The sequence below is a fragment of the Sminthopsis crassicaudata genome, chromosome 4 (genome assembly GCF_048593235.1).
Source record: "Sminthopsis crassicaudata isolate SCR6 chromosome 4, ASM4859323v1, whole genome shotgun sequence".
In the NCBI taxonomy this organism is placed as follows: domain Eukaryota; kingdom Metazoa; phylum Chordata; class Mammalia; order Dasyuromorphia; family Dasyuridae; genus Sminthopsis; species Sminthopsis crassicaudata.
Genome location: NC_133620.1, coordinates 29,347,995 through 29,353,187, shown reverse-complemented (window position 1 = coordinate 29,353,187; position 5,193 = coordinate 29,347,995).

The following is a 5,193-nucleotide window of genomic DNA, read 5'->3' as shown; positions in this document are numbered from 1 at the left end:
CACTGACTCTGTCCCTCAGAGGTAGGCCTGGATGACCCCTCTAACCCCTGGTTAAAGATTGAGTCAGAAGGGCAGCTTAGCTTAGAGGGAGGGCTTTCCTAAGGGCAGGCTAACACACCTGCAGGCCCAAAGTGGGGTTCTGTAAGGTTGTCTAGAGAGTCTCAGAGGATTGGAAGGCCCTTGGGAAGATGGGAAGGAATCAGGCACCGAGAACTCAACCCCTAGGCTTTGGCCCTGGTTATTTCCACTCTCAGCCGAAGGGGCATGGAGGTAACCAGAACAGGAGCTCATGACCACCACGCAGGCTGCTGCCCAAACTAGGCCTGACAGCCTGGAAAGCTCCTGACCCAAAGGTAAGTCTGGCAGCAGAGATTTGAGGGTGATGGAGCAAGCCCTCCCCTTTTCCCTCTCACAATGACCAGGGCCAGAGAAAAGGGCTTCAAGCTTCTTTCTCACAAGCTCAGGGGTCCTAAAATCTGTGACTGCCACGACATCCAAGAAGATGGAGTTGAGCCTGAGCAGGGAATGGTTTGGGAGAGTCTACCCAAAAAGGCAGGGGGAGAGACTGCAAATGTTGTAGGAGCCAGGATGAGAGGGGAAAGTCAATGAATCACACACCCAACTAGAAAGAATCTCAGATAACCTTTCACCCGTCGTAGCTTTTTTGACCCATCTTTGCCAGTGTCAGAGAATTCAGAGGTTTGGAGGAGCTCTTCAAAAAGAGACAGCCAGAGACAGAGAAATGGATCCAGAAGGCAAGGGTGGAAGGGGGAGAAAGGAAGGGGCAAGGAGAGGATAGGGGGAAAGAGGACAGGAAAGAGGGAATGTTGGACTTAAGAGTCAGGAAGATCTGAGTTCAAATGTATCTTCTGACACTTACTAGCTATGTGGTCCTAGGCAAGTCACTTTCACCCTGTTTGCCTCAGTTTCCTCATTTGTAAAATGAGGTGGAGAAGGAAATGGCCAACCACCCCAGTATTTTTGCCAAGAAATCTCCCAAAAGGGTCACAAAGAATCAGACCCAAATGAAAAACAACTAAATAACAACAACAAAACTTCAGGCAATAGTACTCTAGAGGTAGTCTCCTAAGAGCACGTTATTACCCTAGGATGTTTATGCCTCTTCTGTTACAACCTAGGAGAGCTTTGGCTCTGTCGATCTCGTCACGCTGTTGGCTTATGCTGAATTTATAGTCCGCTAAAACCCTAAATTTTCCCCCCCCAAATCATTGTCTCATATCCAGTCCTGTCCCATTTTGTATTTATAAAGTCATTTTTTTAAAAATCCAAGAAAAAGACTTTCCATTTATCCCTAAAAAATTTCAATTGCTTTATTAGATTCCGCCCCTGCTCTAGCCTAGCCTTACTGTGAAAATCCTGATTTTGGTATCAACCTGTCAACTCAGGGTTCCCTGCAAACGTGATCAGTCTATAAACCAGCATTTATTATGAATCCACCTGCAGCAGCACTGTGCCAAAAGGAAACGGGCCCCGTCTTCAGGGAGTTGACTTTCTAAAGAGAGAAGGAAGAGATTTGTTCCCAGATGAGGAAATAGGTGGGGGAGGGTCTATCAAGAGCAAGCACAATATTTGAGTGATTTTACAGAGACAGGACATACTTCACAGGCCTAAAGCAGACAGCTTCCTAAGTCACTGCACTGAAGAAAAAGTTGGCATTTAAGCTTTCGTGAAGACTCTTTGGATCCAGTCATTTAATTGGTTTCAAAGTCACCTAAATGGCCTATCATTTACAAAGCACCTCTATCTGCCCAGCTCTTCTGCAAGAGCATCCCGATGTCAACACTACAGCTTCCAGTCTAGGAGCCCTATCAGCAAGGGAAGTCTGGCTCCTCTGACCACCTCCGGTCCTGAGGGGGCCGGCTGGTTCTTGAAATCCCCTTTCCTAGGCTAGATGGAGCAAGGTATCCCGGACTAGGGGAGAGTCCTCTGGGCTTGAATTCCAGACTGGATTCTTTCTAGCTGTGCAACTATGGCAATGTCAGCCTCAGTTTCCTCATGTGTAAAATGTAGGTAATAACCGCTGTCACACTATCCCCAGCATGGTTATGAAGTAGAAATGTCTAAAGAGGGCTTTCGGGAACCCTTAAAGTGCGCCACAAAATCCTGTCTCATGAGTGGCTCCCAAGCCATCCCTTTATAGGGATCCCTTTAGGATGCCGCCAGTAACCGAAGCCTCCCCTCTTTGGAAAGATCGGGAAACGGTTGCCCTTCTCAGGCCTGAGGAATCTCTACCCTCTTTCCTAAGCTTTTCAGAGACCTCACCTTCAGTAGCTGAAGTATTATTAGTCCATTTGATCCAAGCCGCTTGAATCTGTCCAGCCCTCTCTAAAGCCCTGCCTTACCGTCCTTTTTCCAAAGATCATCTTTTAGGGAACAAAAAAGAGAAGCATTTCCTGCTCTCCTCCATCTACTGTCTCATCCCCACCACACCACGGTCCTTTCCCCTGCTCCCTGTAAGCACCCAAGCCTTGTCGAGGAGGGCTCTGTCCTGGCCAGCCGTCCCTTCACATGCTGAAGAAGCCTTGTGCCCTTCGCCGTCCCCAGTCCTACACTGGGGGCGAGGCCCTGGCCGGCGGCGCGAGGGATCCAGACACAAAGACCGAAACAACTCCCAGGGAGGGCATGCTGATGAGAAAGATGGCAAAGGCATAAATGAGAATTGTTTGACCTCACTTGGGGTTTCCTTGGCCAAGACACTGGAGCAGTTGTCATTTCCTTTTCCGGCTCATTTTTTAACATGACAAAACAGAGGCAAACAAGGTGAAGTGACTTGTCCAGGGTGTCTGAGGCTGCATTTGAACCCAGGTGTTCCTGACTCCGGGTCTGATGCTGCACCCCTGTCCCACGTATAAGTACAAATACAAAGAGACATCCCTCCATGCCAAGTGGCCACAAGCAGTTGGGGCAGAAGGGCACTCGGGGGTTCGTGCAGCCGGTGGTGCTCGGGGTGCCTAAGAGACCGGAGGGAGGGAGTGACCGGGGCCGGCCCGAGGCCAGTGACAAGACATGGAGTTTAGATGTTGCGTTTGGCCGGATCACGGAGTGTAGTAGGCAACACCCAATGAGATGGAAAGAGAGGCTGGGGCCAGGTTTGAAGGGCTTTAAAAAATGAATTTGAGCCTGGGAAGTAAATAATAATGAAGAGGAGGATCAATGACACTTACATAGTGTCTGCAAAGTATTCTTCCTGCTTTATTTCCTATGACAACTTGGGGTGGGACCAGGAGGCAGAAGCTTTGAATGTCATACAGTGGGGACAAGGGGAAGCGCTGGGTAAAGGGTTTGGAACAGAGAAGAGATGGGGGGGCAGAGACTGACTCCCCAGCGGCCTCATCCATCCTCAGCGGGCCGTCTCTCCTGGGCCAGGCGGAGCTCTCTGGGTCTCTGCTTCCTCATCACTCACAACCCCGAGGGACTGGCTGTTTCCAGGCCTTGGGTCCCCCGGGGCCTGAATGAGGAAGTCAGGATTCCCACCTTGTGGGCTCACAGGCCTCCTCACTAGACAGACTAATCATATTCACACAATGGCAGTGCAGACCAGCAAGCTGGGGGGGAGGTCCCTGAAGGGAGGTGCTGACCAAAGCATCATGGGAGCGCAGGGAAGCAAAAGGGGAAGCTTCCTGGAGCAGGTGGCCAGGAGCTGGACAGGGGTGCTGAGCAGAAGCCAGCAGCTGAAGGCTCAAGGAACAGCGTTGGGCCTAGTACGATTGAAAGGTTAGGCACTAAAGGGAGCTACAGGGAGGAAGACAAGCTGGAGATCGCCACAGTTGTGCAGCCGGAGGAACTGAGCTGGAAACCCAGGGGTGATGGTCAGAGAGGCTCTGAGGGGAGCGGGACCCCGGGGAACAGAACCTTCCGGCTCAGCCGCAGGGGTCCTGCAAATTGAAGCTTTCGTCCTTAGCGCACAGAGCTTAGGCACTTTCCTAGGTAGGAAGTGAGTGACAGGAGGCCGGAAGGGGCAAGTCATATCACCAGAAACACTGCCGGGGAGTTACCTCCAGACCGGGCCCGAGAGCGTGGGGGGGGGGGGGGCTGGGGGCCAGATAAAGGGCTGAGGTCAAGAACAGCGACCGGGCTGAGACCCCCTCGACGGAGGGCTGGCCCGTCTAACTCTGGAGGGGGTCAGAGCCAGACCGCCCCCTACAGGCCGCGCCGAGCCCGAAAACCACATTCACCAAGTTCTAAGCAATGCGGCCCGGCCGGGTCACATCAAAACACCAGCGGCTCGAGGCGGGCGGGCCGGCCGGTAATCACGTGGGGGGGGTGGGGGCAGGCCCGGGCGGACGCTTCCGGGTAAACATCGGAGGGGGAGGGCGGGGGAGCCCGCGGGATACCAGTGCTGAGCCACCTCGGGGGCGGGGTCAGCCCCGCGGATCCCCAGCGGCTGCGTCCCAACCTGAGGGGCCGCGGCTGACACACGGACACATCTCCCACAGAACGTGATACGTACGGACACTTCAGCTAAGGGCCCAATGGTGGATCCCTAAGGCAGCCCTTGCCTGAGGGGCGGGGTCAGACCCGCGGATCTCGGGCCGGTACATCCCGTTCCGGGGGGGGGGGGGGGGGAGGGGGGAATGACTGACACCGCCCCCTCCGCAGCCGACCCTTCGGGCTACGTCTCGTTCCCTGGGCCCGATACACAAAGGCACTCCCAGCTCTAAGGGGCGGGGTCAGCCCCTCAGACCGCGGGTTAATACATCACATTGGGGGGGTTGGGGGAGGGGAGCGTGACAGACACCCCGCCCTCCCATTCTAAGGGCCCGAAGGTTGACACACAATAGTTCGTTCTGGTCACGGGGCGGGGTCGGACTCCACGGACCCTTCTCATTCTAAGAGGACCGGGAGGGGCGGGGCGGGCGGCCGCAGGCGAACACTCCCCGTACTACGGGCGGGGGCGGACTCGCAGACCCCTAAAGTTACTGCCCCTTGATACGTCTCCTATTCAAGGCCCCTGGCGGACCCACATAGATACGCGCTGTTCCAAGAAGGCCTAGCAGGCCGGGGTCAGCCAAGCTCCGGCCACCGCCAATCCTAAGGAGAGGGAGCTGGGTCCCCGGCGCTCCCCCTACCCCCATCTGGAGGGTGCCTGCACGCCGCGGCCCCGCCCCCTGCGGGCGCTGCCCGTGACCTCTCACACCGGGCGCGCGGCGGCAGCGGCGGTCACATGACGAG